General features: G+C 35.2%; 1 pseudogene across 1 annotated transcript in view; it reads right to left on the bottom strand.

Annotated features, from left to right (window-relative positions):
* LOC143252071 (uncharacterized) overlaps positions 1-20,394 on the bottom strand; it is a 94,458-nt pseudogene that overhangs the window by 57,141 nt on the left and 16,923 nt on the right. Inside the window, exons 2-3 of the transcript XR_013028810.1 lie at positions 1,387-1,523; positions 469-574 (exon numbers count right to left, since the gene is read on the bottom strand). The product of XR_013028810.1 is annotated as an uncharacterized LOC143252071 (transcript). The remainder of the gene's footprint in view (positions 1-468; positions 575-1,386; positions 1,524-20,394) is intronic.

Raw genomic sequence — 20,394 nt, 5'->3', positions numbered from 1 at the left:
TGTGGCGAGTTGAGTTGTCTGAACTGTATTTGTATTTTTTTATTAATTCAAAACAAACAAACGATATAACAGACGTTCTGGGAGCAAACAAGTAAAAAATACCAAAAATGGATATAAATGTAGGGATGGCTATATATTAATCCTTCAAAAACATTGTCAACAAAATAGCAGGTAAAGCATTTGCATCGTAATTACGTAATAGCACAGGCAAGTATTAACATACAGTAATACATATATAACTATCTAATTAAACATGTGTTTATCCTGTTTTTCTCTGTTAACATATTATTACACTGTATACCACTGCTGTTATCTAGGGATGAGGGACATCCCATCCCTATTAACTTGTTTGCATTTATTAGCCATCCTTGCATTTAGTTTCGTTTTTCAAAATCATATTTCTTTACTTGTTTCTGTTGTGTATAACAATCAGCTGCTCTAACAAATGTAAGTATAGTGAGGACAAACCTTTTGTCTTCAGTACAACTGTTTCATGTTTATCTCCTATTGACACTCGTATGAAGTACTCCGTGTGGGGAGTCAACCCTCGAATCTGAGCCAACGAGTCTTGGGTCTAAAAGTAAAACAAGATATAAAATAAACGTTTAAATAACACTAAACGTTTACGTATTTGTGAATAAAATTTAAAATAGTTTATACAATTTACAGCTCTGTTTAGAGTAGAAACCTAGTTTTGTATCTACCGCTCGAAACAGATTATGCTGTTTTCATATATGATGTTTTCGTAAGCTATGGTTCACTTTAATTATATATTCATTGTCTACTCTTCTGTATTCGTTTTTGTTGTTTTACTTGAATGAATGAGAGTCGTTTATATATTTTATTTTTATAAAAGTTAAGGAGAGGATGGCTTACAGTGTTTTTATTTTTATATGGTTTTACAAAGTGTAGTTTTTACATGATTTTACATTGTTTAGTTACTTTTATATGGCTAACATAGTGTAGTTAGTTTTATATGCTTTACATAGTGTAGTTATTTTTATATAGTTTTACATAGTGTATTTATTTTATTTGGTTTTACATAGTGTATTTATTTTATATCGTTTTACATAGTTTACTTATTTTTATATGGTTTCACACAGTGTAATTATTTTTATATGGTTTTACGTAGTTTTGTTACTTTTATATGGTTTATATAGTTTAATTATTTTTATATGGTTTTTACATAGTGTAGTTTTTCATATGGTTTTACGTAGTTTTGTTACTTTTATATGGTTTATATAGTTTAATTATTTTTATATGGTTTTTACATAGTGTAGTTTTTCATATGGTTTTACATAGTGTATTCATTTTTATATGGTTTTACGTAGTGTAGTTATTTTTATATGGTTTCACATAGTGTAGTTATTTTTATATGGTTTTTACCTCCACTGACATCCAATTAATGGCATTGATCCTTTCGTAACTTGTAGAGTACGTCACTGTTGCATTAGCAAACTCCGGCTTCCATTGAATGGTTATAGAGTCGGGAGTCACTTCCTGTGTTTGGATAAAAATATGTCCTGGAAGGAGAGGTGAAACGTTATATGCTTAGCGTGAATTTTAACTTAGGTAATGTTTCAAAGAGACAATATACTAAGGACTTACCACAGTTCTGAGAAAGGACATAAAATAAACAAGAAAATATAAACAAAAAAAGATTTATCATCCAAACTTAAATACAAGACTTTTACTAAAGTTAAACTTCTATATTTTCATTTTACGTGGACAATAAATAACTGACGAACCGTACGAAATTACTGCCAAAATTTCTTCGAAAATTCAAGCTAAAAATTATTCCTACCTTCGTGTTTACTTCCTATAATTTTAATACAGAATTTGTTTGATTCTCTTGGTATGAGGCCACTCACTGGACTAGATGCGCTCTAACAATCGTAGAGAATTAAACCCCTGATACGTCTATAAACTTATTAATATCCTTCTGAAGGACCTTCACAGATGAGCAACCAAAACGTCATTGGACACTATATGTTATCTCATCATTATGTAAATTAAACTTGTTAGACAACTAAAGGCTATAAATTCGACTTTGATTAGCCGTTATACACTTTAAATACTATAATACTGACAGCTAAAGATTACTAAATCCAAACTGACCAATATTTCGACACTTAACACCACATTAACTGAAAAAGTAAAGGATACGAGCTTTACGATAACTTACTGCCATATGTATGTTTTGATCGATATTCAGAACCACTGATTTCCTTAATAAATTAAACCTAAAAACTGTAAACTTTTATTTCATTCAAAACGTTGACTATGGATTTCAGATCGATTGACCAGAGAGGCTATGAACTTGGCACATCAAGTATTTTGACTTGGGTTTTTTTTGGCGTGGGTTTTAAATCTATAGTAACTGGCCGTCAAAGGTAACGAATCACTAAGGGCTATGGACTTCACATCGATGTTTTAAGCCCCATATTAGTTGGCCAGTAGAGACTATGACCTTTCCATTGAATGGCCGCCAGATAATTTGAATAATAACTTATGACTGACTGCTAGACGCTGTTGACTTCATATTTGGAGTCCACCAAGAGAATATTCTAGTTCAATATTAGAAAATAGAGGAAAACTAAAAATTCATTTCGAACCAAGTAACTATACTAAAAATAACAAATAGCTTCATCCACTCGCTACATTCAACATTTAAGTAAATAGCAAATTTAACACATTTTTTCACTTGTGAAGCAATTAAATAAGTAATGTTCAGGCCCTGTATCGCCAGGTGGGTTAAGGCTTTCGACTCGTAATCCGAGGGTTTCGGGTTCGAATCCCCGTCACACCAAAATGCTCGCCCTGTCAGCTGTTGGGGGTTTATAATGTGACGGTCAATCCCACTATTCGTTGGTGAAAGAGTAGCCTAAGAGTTTGCGGTGGGTGGTGATGACTAACTGTTTTTCCTCTAGTCTTACACTGCAAAATTAGGGACGACTAGCGCAGATAGCCCATGTGTAGCTTTGCGCGAAATTAAAAAAGAAACAAACAAACATCATTCAGAGAGAGAGTGAATATTGAAATGTTATGGTAGACTTTAAGTTTGAAAACTATATACATCGTGTGTTTTCACTGGCATAGGAAAAAGGCCCACACGTATCCTCTTTTCCCTAACTTTTTCATTTCTATTTAATATGGAGTCGGCCCATTCAAACGCAAAGTAAAAACGATTATAAAAAAATATGACACTTGATTAGAAAATTAGCTTTCAAGTGCTTGTCCGAGCTATTTAACGACTCTAGAGATGGATCGTGAAAAGATTCCGTGAGTAGTTTAAAGTTAAAGGGCACGTGCTAAGATATATAACCATTAAAACAGTTATACAGAGAAACCTTTATACCCTGATTGCTGCTGATCTAACCAAATAATATATTTGTAATTTTAAAATATATATCGTCTTTAGATATGGATATATTGTTTTGAAAGGTTACAATTTTGTTCTTTGTCAAAATTAGTAATTTTAAATGAATGTATTCTATACATTGACATGTACGTTTAAAGGTAACATTTTTCTTGAATATATATATACTAGGCGCATGCATTACAAGATAACATGACCATGTAAGACAAGGCTTAGCCCTAGGTCTCATCCACAACAAATGTCCTTCTATAACTACTCGTGCGGTGAAAATAGTTGGTGCCCTGGAAGGGAAGACTGACAGTTTGATATTAAAAAATATGACTGCCTGAACAAGTTGAAACTAGATAACCTCATTTTCGCTTTAATAAAAAATAAATTGAATGGAGGTGAGTTAATCCCACACATTTTTCAGTAGCCTCAACAACTTTTTACTGGTTGTAACATGAATGTGAAAATATAGATTCGATTAAAAAGTAATAAAGCCCAGCATGGCTAGATGGTTAAGGCACTCGACTCGTAATTAGGGACGGCAAACGCAGATAGCCCTTGTGTAGCTTTACACGAAATTCAAAAACAAAGCAAACCAATTTACACCATTCATAACAAATACACAAGTTTAGAGCTTCCTATGTGGCTTAAATATGTCATTAGCATCTGTAACTACTTTTTTTTATTCTAGTAAATTAAACACACGACAACATGAATTTATTCCGAAATCAAATACACAACTAAGCTTAGTTAACCTTGGATGTGGTTCATATGCTACTGATTATGACTATATATATCTAACCCTAAATTTTTATATTTTACTTCAATTTTACTTAGCATAGATCTTCCAGTGTGTCAGCGATAAGTTTACCAGCGTACAGTACTAAAATCCAAGGTTCGATTCCTCGCGGTGGACAGAGTGAAGATAGCCCAATGTGACTTTGCGCTAAAACAAATAAAACAGAAAGTATTTAATTGGATTTTGCTTACTTTTGCTGAACTCAGCGAAATATATTTAATCCTTAAACCACTGTCTTCTTTTTCTATCACTCACTTTGGTGGAGTCTGTATATTTCATCCTGTTGAGTGTTTTTATATTTTTGCCTATCACAGTACTCAATGTAAACACCAAACGCTTTTAATGTTATGAATTATTGGATACGTAATTCTAACGGTCATTAGTGAAATTAATTTGAATACACATGATATCTTTCTTTGAAATGATCAAGTAAGAACTAATTTGTTCCCTGCTGGTACAGCGGTAAGTCTACGGATTTACGACGTTAAAATCAGGGATTCCATTCCCTCGGTGGACTCCATAGATGACCCAATGTGTCTTTGCTACAAGAAAAGACAAACACACGTGAACTAATTTTATTTGGGAATCTATACTCATTAAATTAATGAGCCCCAAAAGATATAATATATAAACATCTTGGAGAAAATGTTTAAATATCCAAAAGGGGTTTTCGCCCTAAATCTGTTGTTAGTCTTAACTATTACTTGTATTGTGTGATTGGAACCAGATATTTTAAACCACGGATGCTACTTATATTTCACTAAATATTTGATCTTATTCCTAATTTTGAATACATCGTTACTTAGTGCAGTGCTAATTTTCACTACATGTTGCCCTCCGGTTACTCATACACTAAGTTTTACGGTTATAACGCTACAAATTGGGTTTCGATATTCGCAATGAGTGCTGCACACATATAGTCTTTTACGTAGCGGTGTTCTCGCAAACAAACTTGCACGTTTTTATGTCAGATAACTAAACCCTTATATCACCATGATTTTGTTAATTATTCTACGTAGATTAGCATCCAGTTTCATTGGTGGTACAAATATTCGAACAACACAACTGTCAGTCACTACACGAAAAGCAATGTACTTACATTTCGGACATTTATTTCTCAACAAGGCAGTAACCTATTAACAATTATAGCACTAACTCTGCGTTTTATCTTCGTTATTATCTGACAGACTTATCTGTGTATCGATATGATAATAAACTAAGTATACGCGTAAGATGTAATATACAGTCAATCAGTAAAAGTAATGTAACAGCCTCTAAATGAGTCTGTAGTCATAAGCTGATGAAAAAAACGAGGTTTCTGCTGGTTGGTTAGACATAGAACCGCTGATATTAAAAAAAACTTAACGTTTTACATTATTACGAAGTGACGCAAGTTGTAATTTTTTTAAAATATTTTTTTGAAATTTTGAGATTCGTGTGCATTTAGGGATGTATTTAATAATACTCGATTTCGTACGATTTTGCTACATAAAAAAGTTGCGTCTATAAAGTTAATCCAACATAACGTATATTAGTGTTGCAGCATAAATTGTTTATATTTTCAAGTTTATTTAATTAAGCTACATATTAACAGCAGGTAACGTTTGTAACCAAACCTTCTTAACCTAATAATGCATTAGGTTATTAATCCTGCTCAAACGATGTAGTAACATCAATAAGGCTGCTAAAGGTACAGTTATTGTGCCTAATTGTATTGTACAATGATTAATAATCCAAAATGTTTTCCATCATCAAGACTGACTGAGTTGTGTATTATCTAATGTATTATCTGTATCGTTAAACTTCACTGTATGATATAACATCATTTGTTCTCATTTTCGCCTAAGTAAGTTACATATAATTTCAAGGATTGCTCACATCGAGAAACTGGAACAGTACTCATAACGCTATGTAACACAAATTTTACTCCTGGATAGTATGTGTTATTTCTTAATTGCTTATGTTGTAAAAGTATAGAAAATGGCCATTATTCTCTTCAAATTTTGCTTTTGTGACCTGGATAATGAATTTTAGAAATTAACCTATTTTCTGTGTAAAAACGGACAAATTTGCACATTTTCATTTACATAAGGTCTGAATAAAACAACATATAAATCAAGATTTACATGTATTTATACTAAAGATATACAAAAATGAACAAAAATGTTTAGAAGTGAGTAGTTTTTCAAGATTTGCAGCTGTAACGTAAATCAGCCCCCAAATATAGTCACCTATCATGTTTTTGTTATACGCTTCCAGGTCACAAAAGCAAAGTTTGAAGAGAAAAATAGGTCTTTTTCCATTTACTTTAGGCATAAGCAATTGGAAAATAACACTTTCTGCCCAGGAACAAGAAAAAGTAGAAATTTTGTTACATAGTTATTGTTATTAGTGAAATTATGGTGTGAGTATTAAATTATACTATTGTTTCTTTCTTTGAAACTCACTGAAGACCGCCACTTTGAGTCGCTGCTCACCAGTAATGGCAAGATTAAAAGAGCCGTATATTTACAAGCTGTGACTGAGTTTTCTGTATTTGTATGTACAACATTTTATTCATTATGGATTTTTTGAAATAATCTGATTTATTTACACCTCATTTCAGTGGTTGGAAACTTATCTTACTAAAATCAATACATTGGGTGAATTCGGTGACAAGACAGCAAACCATGTACTTGTCAATGAATATTTATCTGGACAGGGAATTATGGTAAGTAATAGCAGAAAGTGGTAGGAGGGAAATGTTGTTATATATTAATTTACTTTTAGATTTCTTTTAATAACTTTACAAAACGAAGTATTCCCACAAATTTATCTGATGTAATTTTGTAAAGTTATTAAAAGAAATCCAAAAGTAACCTCTAGACTAAATCTTTTGCAGTATCAGACTTAAATACGTGCATTATAAACAAACATTTGCGACTGTAATGTAAATCACTTTCACGTATCAGTCTCCAAATATAGTCTCCCATCACGTTTTCGTTATATGCTCCTTGGTCACAAAAGCAGAGTTTGAAGAGAAAAATAGGTCTTTTCAATTTACTTTAGGCATAAGCAATTGGGAAATAACACTTTCTGCCCTGGAACAAGAAAAAGTAAAAATTTTGTTACGTAGAGTAATCAAACCTGAATAAGTTACACGTTATACTTTGATACGTTTTAATCATAAAATATAACTGTATTATAGGACAGTGTCTTTATGACGATCTTGATTAAGTTACGCAAATCAACATATATTATATTCATAATAAAGTTTGTTTGTTTTGGAATTTCGCACAAAGCTACTCGAGGGATATCTGTGCTAGCCGTCCCTAATTTAGTAGTGTAAGACTAGATGGAAGGCAGCTAGTCATCACCACCCACTGCCAACTCTTGGGCTACTCTTTTACCAACGAATAGTGGGATTGACCGTCACATAATAACGCCCCCATGGCTGGGAGGGCGAGCATGTTTGGTGTGACGGGTATTCGAACCCGCGACCCTCAGATTACGAGTCGCATGCCTCAACACGCTAGGCATGGTTGAAGAAGTACTCTTTTTATTATCTAATATTTATTTGATTATTCGAAACTTAAATGAAATTGATGTGTGTTTTTTTTTTCTTTCTGCACCGGTCGGGGTTTAATCGTTAACGTATTACTTCTGTGAATCAGAGAGTTCATGGTCTGCGACCCGTTGCAGCAAATAATATAAAATAAAATAAACCATTCTTCAAACTTGGGGTTGTGGGTGTACTTGAAGAGTATGACACCCATTATTGTAGTTAAATTGTGATTTCAGTTGATTAGTTGCCTTCCCTCTAGTCAGTCAATCCGTTGAAATTAGGGATAATTATATCTCTTTGAATAGTTTTGATGAAGAGTTTCAGACAAAGTTTCACTGTTGTGTGTAAATGGTCAATATTTTGTGGGGGCCCCAAGACTTCCTGAACCATCATTTTAGATAAAATGTTCTGTTTTAGTGGTTGTTAATGATTCATTTATCCTACGTTTTCAAAGAAATGTTAAGTATAATTCACGGTGTTAGGAAAACGCGTAGATAAAACAAAAAAATATATAACTCGAATACTTTAGAAAAATAAAGTTTTATTCCTCAGAGATACTTGGAATAACTAAGTTAAGTGTGAGAAAATTTGTCATGACTGCGCAGAGTAGACTACCATAACAATGTCTTGAATAGCTTCCAAATGAAATTTCGTGGGTTTGAATCCCGTCACACCAAACATGCTTAGCCTTTCAGCCGTGGGGACGTTATAATGTGAATATCAAACCTAATATTCGTTGATAAAAGAGTAGCCCAAGAGTTGACGCTGGGTGGTGATGACTAGCTACATTCCCCCTAATCTTACACTGTTAAATAAGGGACGAATATCTCAGATAGTTCTCATGTAGCTTTACGCGAAATTTCAATACAAAGAAATGAACGTTGCAGGTGCGACTCTTCCCGACTGTGCAATACTACAAGAATAAATTGAGAATGTTAGATTTAAAGACGTTTTAAATATCTTGTTTAACAAAATTAACTTAAAATATAAGGTGTAATACGTATTGATAAAATAATATAAAGGTTTGATCTGAGCAACAATTAGTAAAAAAAAAATTATAAAGAAAAATAAACAGCGTAAGACACATATGATAAGGAACAAATATGTTTATTGTTAAGACATGGATATAATTAAGGATAGAAGGTAACCGATTCCAGGATATAGTCTCATTCCACAGAGTTGAGCGATATCTAAAGCGGTAATCCAATAGGTTTCTTTCATTTCTCTATAAGCTTTAGTTTTGAGACCGGCTTTATTACTTCTGCTAATCACGTTATAATAAAATGACCGGTTTGGTTGAAGTGTTGAGTCAGAAAGAAAATGTTTTTTAGGTGTTGATAAATAGATTTATGGTTGTTGAAACCCTTTGTTTCCTACATACTAATGACTGCTTTTTTTACACTGTATGAGGTAACTGGTTTTGTTTTGAATTTCGCGCAAAGTTCGCCGTCCCTAATTTAGCAGGAAAGGCAGCTAATCATCACCACCCGCCGCCAACTCTTGGGCTACTCTTTTACCAACGAATAGTGGGATTCACATTAACATTCTAACGTTCCCACGGCTGAAAGGCTGAGCATGTTGGGTGTGAAGGGATTTGAACCTGCGACCCTCAAATTACGAGTTGAGTGCCTTAACCACCTGGCCATTCCAGGCCGAGGTAAATGGAAGTGATATTGTTTGCTGTTTCTTAGTAATTATACCGCACCATTGGTTGCGTTTGTCAGAAAGAAAATACCAGATATTTTTATGAAGACAGCGACTTACGTTACATGGATGACAGCCGTTCTGGGAGGAGGGGGGGGTAATTCACTTTTGCGCGTAAAAGAATGTGTTTAGGATTATGATCTTCCGGAAGTATGGGAAAAGTAGAAAAAAATGTAGTAGACGATCAGTCAGTTGAAGTAGATGGATTTATTTGTTTATTTTTTATTGCAAAATATGCGAAACTTTTCTGAATTTAAAACAAAAATTATGTTTGCTTACAATGTCTAAAGATTGTATTTCGTTGAGTAGTATTTTCCTTTATCTGTCATTTTTGGTGTTAATAAAGCTTCTTAGCGACTTATTTTGTTTCAGATCCTCGGTTTTTTGTTTCGTCTGTACATTTGTTGTTGTTATGAGTATTAACTGTACAGGTAATGTTTTGTTTAGTGAGGGTGCAGTGGTAACTTTGGTAGTGAAGATATTGTGGCTTGTCAGTAGGTTTCCTCTTAATGTGAGTGCGTAAAAGGTAACTGTTTACCTTTCGGGTAGATCAGGTGTTATCTCTAAATGAAAAGTGCGCATACATTTGAATAAATTCGAAGAAATTCTACATATGGGTGTACACGAAAACGCATGATGTGCTTGCGCACCGCAGTACATTAGTGTCATGCTTTACGCTTCGTTAAAACTATTTGTTTTTTTAATTTCGCACAAAGCTACACGAGGGATAAAATCTACATACTTTTTAACGTCTGTCAGTTCAATATCAATGAAGGCTATGCGTCGATAATCGTTGTGCAGCTTTGCTCGAAATTCTGACACAATCATCTCAACTCATTTAGTGTTTCTTTTTTCGTGAGGTCTGGTACAAAACAAAATTCCTGTGCGTATATGACACGTGTTTACGATTCAAGTTAACACATTTTATTCGGGACCTACATTACATAAGTTATTTCTTAACCCATATATAAACCCGTCTTCATTTTGGACACAAAGGTTTAGACAGGGCTTTCAAAACAGTTTTAAAAAATCACGACAGCAATGTGGTAACCAAACTTTATAAAAGTATAGGTTATCACACTGTACTTAACGCTAGTAACGATAGACAATGGTAGGAAAGTAGCCGTTAAGTTACACGGAATTTTTACCTGTCGGTGGTCATTGACGTATGGTGAAGGAAATGTCTTTCAAAAAAACTATCATATCTTTAAACTGATAATTTTATCATTTCGCTGTAGCATTACAATATGAACGAAACGTTTGATATATCTCAGAATGTCGAAACGTTTTCCTCTGTGTTTTATTCTTATTAACACCTACTAATAAAGCACAGAACAACGTTTTGACCTTCTTAAGTCATCTTCCATCAAGAAGCGTTTGATAGAGTCACAACCATAAGCTTTCAAGCGATTTTTACGTGTTTTTTTTCATTATTTCTTTGGGAAACGAAATCAAGATATATCAAAACAACCGGCCCGGCATGGCCAAGCGTGTTAAGGCGTGCGACTCGTAATCTGATGGTCACGGGTTCGCATCCCGGTCGCGCCAAACATGCTCGCCCTTTCAGCCGTGGGGGCGTTATAATGTGACGGTCAATCCCACTATTCGTTGGTAAAAGAGTAGCCTCAGAGTTGGCGGTGGGTGGTGATGACTAGCTGCCTTCCCTTTGGTCTTACACTGCTAAATTAGGGACGGCTAGCAGAGATAGCCCTCGAGTAGCTTTGTGCGAAATTCCAAAACAAACAAACAAATAAACCAAAACAACTTTTTAGTGTTTTCTTAAAGTAACATGGAAAGGGAATTATTTTATCAACAGAGTTTTCCTTGACCTTTGTTTGCTAAACTACCAATGAACCGGATATTCTGCATGCCTCAGAGTTATAGGCTTAGGAGGCTGCACAAAATAATCATCCATTCTTTGTACTCGTTCCCTTCCACATTCAGTCTTGTTTTTATTTTGTAGCACTAAAAATGGTTGCTCATATTCCTATGTTCAGAGCACTTTTTTCTTACTCTTTGTAAATCCAGCATGATAAAATTTCGCCCTGTTTAAAACTAAGATTATGTTGATACATCGATTTATGACTGGTGATTTGTTTTTAACATGCATATTAGTGTTTCGAGTGACGAGATATGTTGTACTATATAAAAATATTGAAGGTTGGAAAAATATACGATATTTTAAGTATCAGTTCTTATTTATTTTGAATTTCACGCAAAGCTACACGAGGACTATCTGCGCTAGCCGTCTCTAATTTAACAGTGTAAAATTAGAGGGAAGGCAGCTAGTCATCACCACCCACCGCCAACTCTTGGGCTACTCTTTTACCAACGAATAGTGGGATTGACCATAACATTACAACGCCCCACAACTTAAAAGGCGGGCATGTTTGGTGTGACGTGGACTCGAACCAGCAACCTTCGAATTACGAGTCGAGCGCCTTAACCACCTAGTCATGCCGACCCGGTATCAGTTGATTGCTGTTAGAAAATGAAACTAGAGAAACCCGAGAATAGTCAATTACGTCTTTGAGACTGCATATTTTTGTTTTCTTTCTTCATTTTGTTTTCAAGTCCAAAATATTTCGTAAATGATAAAGCAATATTTCCATTATGAAATATCTTTTTCATAAAGGGAAGAAAGGGGTCAATGAACAATGACTTCGAGTCTTTGCGTGACTGTCGTAATTACCCATCTGTATGAACAAACCACTTCGGAAGTTCTATTTGCATTACCTTTTCTTTGGTCATCTGTACTGTAAATAAAATACACTCCGAGCACCATTGAGTTAAGAGATATCATTAGCTGTGCTTCTCAGTTCTTCTAGCCTCTTTTGTTCCTCAGAAATAAAGTTGAGGACATCGAATATTTTTAGTTGTATATTCTCGCAGCAGACAAAACGTAGATTGCATGTTATGTACTTTGCTCTAAAAGAAACAAACGTAACCTTTCTTTTAAACATTAAACACCATTAATATGCAAAATATCCCTTCAGTTAATGTGTCCCTCTATACTGTGCTATAACTGTTGAAACAGTGTGACTATGTCGGTGTCCCAATACGCTGTACTATAAAACCACTACATATACTTTTCTGTATACAAACGTTTAATTTACGGACACGGCTTGTTTTGGTATTTCCTCGCGTTGTGCTTGTTAGTTATTTGCGGTTCACGTGTAACGATATGAAACCTGAACCGGTTTGTTATCTCCAGTTCTTAAGAAAAAATAAAATAAAAAAGGAAGCGAGTTCAGACATCTTAGTTCAACCTTGAAGCTACTAGAGCTAAACCAGCTCACATATTTCAATAAACAATCATGCAAACACAAGTTAATAATGTCAAGTTTTATTAAAACGTGTTAACAGTAATGTTCTTGCATACTTGCTAAGTGACCTCAAATAACAATTATGATACATAAACAGTGACGTAAAGTTAACTTCTATGTTCAAGAGTTTTTTTTATAATTTTGAATCATAAAGCGATGATCTAGCTCAGCTATTTATCATACACTAAGTACGGAACCAATACGTCATCCGTCCAAATATACGATCTTAGTTAAACAATTATAAGAGAACTGTGCATATACAATTTTTAAATGGCCAGATGGTTAAGGCACGCGACTCGTAATCTGAGGGTCACGAGTTCGAATCCCCGTCACACCCAACATGCTCGCCCTTTCAGCTGTGGGAGCGATATAATGTGACGGTCAATTCTACTATTCGTTGGTAAAAGAGTAACTCAAGTGTTGGCGGTGGGTGGTGATGACTAGCTGTCTTCCTTCTAGTCTTACACTGCAAAATTAGGAATGACTATCGCAGATAGCCCTCATGTAGTTTTGTGCAAAATTCAAAACAAACCAAACCAAACCAAAGAAACGTTTTTCTCACTGCTGTGTTCAACCTTCCGAGATTCATTCCTATCTGTGATGAGGAAGCTTCACAGGAAAGGTTCTGTTATCTTTAACTTACCTCCTGTGGGATATAAATATCCATCCACATGTTTGCCGTTCGTGACACTCCGTGAAAGAGAAAAAAAAGATCCTGGTGGCTGAAGAGTTTCATTTATAGGTCAGTTTTTATCGGTGACAATTTAACACACCACTTTGACACTGAAGATTTTCGTTCTTATGGATTTCACATCCAACGCCCAGCAAAAAACAACAACAAACAAAATATCGTTCATTCTAAAGTGACCAAGATTGGGTCACTTTGACCTCTAAATCCTACTTCCCACTGTTTCGCTCCCCAGTGGTTCAACAGTATGTCTGCAGAGTTACAACGCTAGAAACTGGGTTTAGTGATGGTCAGAGCACAGATAGTCCATTGTGTAGCTTTGTGCTTGACTTCAAACAAACAGCCCTACTGTTTCTGTACCTCGTCTTCTTGTTCTACATTTTTTTGACTTGAATAATTAGGACAAACAATTTAGACGAGTTGTTGGCTTTCCAAAGACACTATAAAAGCTTTGTTTTGGAGACATTTTGGAGGAAACATTTACATCTAAGTACGGTAAACTCCTCCTGAATTTGACTGTCTTTCGGGATATACCTATTGAGATTACATTCCCTGTTTATTTAAATTATTTCAAATGAGTCCTTGTCGAGGATAATTTACGGAACATGCCCCAGTCGGAAATACTTGCTGGCTTTTTCTGCTAAGGAGTTTCCACAGCAAGACGATCTCCATTCCTAAAGAATGAATAATGCTACCTATAGATGTTCTGATTTTGTCATTTACGTCATCACGTCCACCTGTTTCTGTCAAGGCAGGATATCTTAGCTGTAAGGTGAGACCATTTATTCCTAACCCTATCACATTTGTCTAGTATTAGTGGCTCAGACGTTCGAACATATCTTGTTTTGATTCTTTGCCATATATCCGTTGTGGTTTAAAGGACCATGACATCTACTCTCACTGCGTCACTTCTGATGGCTTCCAGCCCTCTTATTTTCATTCTTTTCCTAAATGGGTGGAGGAAAAAGAGATACTACATTTACCTACTGTACACAATATATTTTACCCTCAGACTCGGAAGTTACTGTGTCCCACTCCATTTTGGACATATATATGATGCTGCAATACGTTCCACTGCTAGAAAACGAGTGCAGAATTATAATTCGGTGCCTTTAATAGAATTGTTCTCAAACCATGTGAAGACTATTTTATCTCCTATGGATAATAGAGTTGGCAAGTTAATGTCCACTCCTGTCTCTGTCCTCACAATGGTTTACAGTGGCTACCCGAATACCTCTTTATCAGCCCCAAAATGCAGAACCATTATTCATTCCTGGCCTCAATCACTGAAATCTCCTACTGAGATCGATCTGCCCCATCAAGTTCAGATCGGTTCCATGGAAATCAATAGATCATTTGCTACCAAAGTCAAACATCGTAGTCGCAAACAGAAGACTTTTCCACCCAGTTTTCCTCCACCTAAATAACAACACCCACTCTGGTACAGTAGATCTGTCGAGGTTTTCATTATTAATTAGATGGCATAGAGACCTTGATAAATTCTTGTCATCCTGTTTATCTCTCCATACAAGAAATATTTCATCGAGCTGCTGATACATTCACCTTTTGGCCATTTTCATTGTATAGTAATGACAGATTGTATAATGGACGAGTTTGTGGAGGTGTAGCACTGCTGATTGACCAGCAAGCACGTAACATGCTGCTGTGTCACTCAATACATACTTGAAGACTGTAGCTGTCCTAATCTCCGTGAATCGTACTATCACTCTTTATTCTCTCTACTGTCTTCCAGCGACACTTACAATCTTGATGCTCTCATTGAACAGCTGCTGTCTCCATTTTTCATCCTAAGAAACTTTGATGGACACAATACGCTCTGGAGTGGTGCTAATATTGATGGGAGGGTCATTCCGTGGCGCATACTCTATCAGATCACAACCTTTCTCTCTTCACTACTGTTTTTATCTATTTTCATCCACCTAGTTAGTTTTTACTGCTATTAATACATCTACCTATTCCCTTTCTCTTTTCTCGATTATCTTAAAGGGTTGATTGACAGTGACCCAGATAGAAGTTATCATTTTCCGATGGTTTTAAAAAAGGGTGGACACGATTTATGCCACCTGACTTGAGTTGGACTGGCTGACAGCTCTCCTTCAGAATTCTCTCAGAACTAGATCCTGCTGTCTTCTATGTATAGATGATTGTATAGAGGAAGTAATTGATTGTATAAATCAAGCAGCAATTTGTTCTACCCCGAAAACCTCGACACATTTCTCATAATGGTCTCGTCCATACTAGCCTCCTGCCTACCAGCATGTGCAAAAGGCTCAGAAACGGAACTCAAATATCTTTTGTAGGCATTCCACCATTTTGAACCACATTACTTTTCCGCAATCTTTTGCTTGTGCCCAACTAGGCAAGTTCAAAACCAGAAATGTCTTGTATTAAGTTCACCACCAGCATCTTTACTATCACCGTTTCCAAAATTGTCTGGAAAAAATTCAAAAGATTAATAAGAAGTATGCTTCCCCATCTCCTTTTCATTGTATTGTCTGATAGCCACGAAGTTGCTCTCTACAGAGCATGATTTTTTGTTTCTCCATCACTTTTGTTTCCTCTCTTGCCTTCTTGGTCATCATGTCTTGGGCAGAGTAATTGCCTCTTTCTTTTCAGGGAGATCATCTTCCTCTCTTGCTTCTTGGTCATCACATCTTGGGCAGAGTGATTACCTCTTTCCTTTCAAGGAGATCATCTCTATCACCATCCCTGTACACTCGTAAACCTTGCTCTTTATCAGTCTTGCATCACATCAGTCCGGTCCAATTATGTCTACTACGAGAATCTGTGCCATCTCTCCATTGCCTCTCATTTTCCCTGATTTTTGGTACAAGGCTATTGTTCTATCTTTTCTAAGCCTGACATGGATCTGAAGACTTCTTCTATTATCGTTCTTCTGCTTTGACTGTCTCCATCTGTAAGGTTTTGCAGATAATGGTTAGTGCTTATTTGTCTTGTTCTTTGCATTAAACAACTACCTCTCAACCACCCAGTGTTGGTTTGTTGACAGTGCGCCACTGTGACTGATCACCTAATTTGACATTAAGGGATGTCTCCTTTAAGAGAGAACACCTTGTGCCCATCTTTAACCGTGAAGAGACCTATAACACTATACATTACATGACCCCTTACCCATTTTTATTCGTAATTTTGTACTCGATAGCAGCTTTTCTGCATGTGTTAGTGAGACCCATTCCCGTTCTTTCGCACAGGAACTTCGAATTCCTCAGGGCTTTATCTTAATTGTTATACTTTTCAGCCGTCAAACATAAGATTTATCGCATGGCAGCTTCAATTGTCGTTCACATTGAATTATAATGAATAGTTTCACCTTCCCCTCTCTGAAAACTATATGTATGCACTTTTACAAAAAATGAGGTTTATACCTCAATTCCGAACTCTCCCTTGGTAGTGTTGCACTTCCCATGGTTCCTGAAGCACAATTCGTGGAGCTTATCTTTGATCATAATTTTACTGTCATTTCTCACATGAAGCAGTTTTGTGTCAAGTTCATAAGGGCACTGAACATCTTCTATGTCTTCTCTTCCACTTTTTGGAGACCAGATCAATGTTAAGTGTTCAATATATAGCATGCCCTCATACATTCCAAACTAGAATATGGTTCTGTCAAGCCCTCTGCCTTGAAGATGCTTGACCGTGTTCATAATCTGGGTTTTGGCTCTGCATAGAGGTCTTATGCACTTCGCCAGTCCAGTGTGTCTGTACATTGAATCCTACAAATCTCCTCTTCACCTTTTCTGTTTGCAATTTTCTTTATGATATGCTTTAAAGCCTCAGTCCTTACCCCAGCAATCCCACCTTGGACTGAGTCTTCCTTCCTTGGTGAACTTTTCTCTTTTATAATAAATGGTCTGCCATTCCTTGTTTTTGTATTCATATACAGGCTCAATTGGCTGAATTGAGTCTTTCATTGAATTACTACCTCAACCATTGACTTTCCTTTGCGTCATCTGAGGAAGGTGGAAGTACCATCTTGTTTTTGTTGAACAACTTTTAAGTATCTTATGCCATTTATCTTACCTTGAATCATGGGAAAGTTAAGCAGTACACTCATTATAATATTTACACTGCATCTAGGTTTTCTGTTCTTGAAGCTGTCTTATATATGGATTATGGCCCTGTGATCAGAAACTGGTTTTGCACCAGTTGACAGTGGGACTGAGCGAAAAATTTCATAACAAACATTTCCAGATCAAACCCCGATTATTGTTTTTGACCATCAAGTTTTCATAACAACCAAAGGGAAGAAGCTGTCTTGTATGGATTATGCAGTAGTCGCAGGTTATGTTTTTAATATTTTGCTTTTATGTGAGACTGGTCTGCCAATATGTAGCTTGTGTGTCTGACACTCATGTTACAATTGTCCACATTTCATTTTTGTGCTGTCGCTTCGACTGTGAGTGACGACATCTTTCAGACATGTATTTTCAAAGGGTTTACCCCTGACGTTGGATGTGTCATTGGCGATGATGACACTGTTCAAGTTGGTTTTGTGTTTAGCTTTTTTGTGGGTTCATGACCTTATTATTTTTGTCAAAAGTTGCTTTTCTTTTTTACATTGTTTAACTTTTAACATGATTTTGTAATGGATTTACTATTATCTATTTATTTTAAAATAAATGTTTCCGTTAAATATGCTTTTAGAAATGCATCTAACTTATACTGTTAGATATGTATTGCGAAATTCCCACCTGTTCACTAAATTTGTAGAAGATTCTCAAATATAAGAATCAACATATACATGTTTAAGAAAACACTAATGTATTATCAAGTCTAGTTGCCAACTGGAATTTCGAAAACCTCGTCTAAAGCTTATAAATCAACGTACCATGAGATAATTTATATTGTTGGTTTGCTACAGTTTCTGTGATATTAACTTGGGAAACTATAACTGTGATAAACGCTTATTGATCAGTAAACTACAGATACTTGGCCTGGAACGTTTATAGATTTCAAACAATACAAACTGTTTAAGTTCAGCAGATTACCATCACCCGTTAATATTTATACGAAGACATTGTATAACTTCGGCTGTGAAAAATTCACATGTGATCAGCGAGAGAAAGGTAGCTAGCAGGCTGTTAAGTGAACGGTACCGATATCAATTCAAAATTCATTCGATCACCGTGAACCGTCGACAAAATATTTTGTTCCAGACCAAATAGAAGACTCAATGTTGTTTATAAGTTTTAGACTTTTGTACATAAATCATTATTTACAATAACAGTTATTATTAATTGTATTATTGTTTGTATATTATTTGTATTGAGAAAGAAAACTGTTTATCAATCTTGTTGGCAAACATCGCAACTTTGATAAATCCCTATATCTAATTAACTTTTAAATTTGAATTACAATCTAGCTCGGTTTTAAGCTATTTGAAATCGTAATACGTAATCTAATAAATTGGAGGCTCGTCCGAGATAAATTATAACACGTAACAATTTCTTTTTAATTTTAATTGTATTTTGCTTGTAGCTTTTGTAACGATTGCTTGGCGCAGATAACCTAGTTGTCTCGCGCTGTGAAACACAACCAACCAATCAGCTATGCGCAAATAACTTCTTACATCATGATAGAACGTTTATGCTATAGTTGTTTTCTAATAATTTGTTAAATGACGTTAATATCACTGTTGTATTTACAAAATTTCGTAGTTAAGATGTTTTGTTATATTTTTGTGTTTTATAACTGAATTTAACAGTATGAAAAATAGTTCTGTTACATTTGACCTTCCATTCTTAAAGACCGTTGTTAAAACAAATTGTTCTATTGAACGTATCTTTGTAATTTAAGTATTCTATCTGTCTAATAAATATGGTGTGTGATTTAAATAGACATTAGTCATATCTGTTAGTATATTTGTATCTTGGTTAACGAGATATCACTTCAAAAACTCATCGAAACTTGGATACTTACTCATGTGTAACTCATCTCGGCTCAACTTACTCAACATAATAACCTCCAAGCTTGTTAGCGTGTCTGTTCGTGGGTCAAAAGGTCCAAAGCTAGAAACATAATATTTCACTGAAAGTAATTAGCCGCATTTTAAGTCGTGTAATATTAAGTTGTTATAGTCATTTCCACCCTTCAGTTAGAAGTAATCAAGTAGGCGGCGAGTGCTGTTGACTAATTCCCCTCCCTCTTGTCAACAGTTTTAAACTAGGGATGACTGTGTCTGAGCTCTAGAGGTTTTTGACCTGATTATTTACCTTGTTTGTCCAATAATTAACCGTTCATACAGAAATTACCAAAATAAACTACATTCAGGCGTGATGATGAAGACATTTCATGTTGAATTCTATTCATGGTCGTGATAAAGTTAATTAACTTATATAATAAAGTTACGCTTAATGATGAAGTTTCTATTAAATAACCAGATCACAGACGTGTTGTTCGTTGAATTTCGTGAGAAGGTACAAGTTGACAACTTGAGCTAGTTATCTTTAATTCTGACGTTTAGAGCTAGAAAAAATAACTAAACCTAATCGAATGATATGACTTGACCGTTTCACTTATAACGCACCCATAGCTTCAAAGTGCAGAGCACTTCCCCCACCCTTCTGGCGGCACGGAGGACACGAACCACAAAACTTCGGATTCACAGCTAAGCAAGATATTTATTCACCTCTAAGAACGTGTTAAAAACGCTAACCGATAATTTATATAATTATATATATTACGATGAAAAATTTTCATAACACAATCGGGCTAAACGAGATATATATTATAAATTAGTGTTACTCCCAGCTATATGAAACAGCTCAGCCAGGAACGATGATATGCAGTACCAGATACCTCTGTTAACGAATATAAAATACTGTATAGTTCGTTTGTCACTAAGCTATAATAGGTTATCTGTGTGAGAATTTAAACCCGATTTTTATCGTTATAAGAATTCAGACTTACTATTGGTAGGGGGCA

This window comes from Tachypleus tridentatus, chromosome 6 (genome assembly GCF_004210375.1).
Source record: "Tachypleus tridentatus isolate NWPU-2018 chromosome 6, ASM421037v1, whole genome shotgun sequence".
In the NCBI taxonomy this organism is placed as follows: Eukaryota; Metazoa; Arthropoda; class Merostomata; order Xiphosura; family Limulidae; genus Tachypleus; species Tachypleus tridentatus.
The sequence above is the reverse complement of the archived record's forward strand: the minus strand, read 5'-3'. Positions and strand labels throughout refer to the sequence as shown.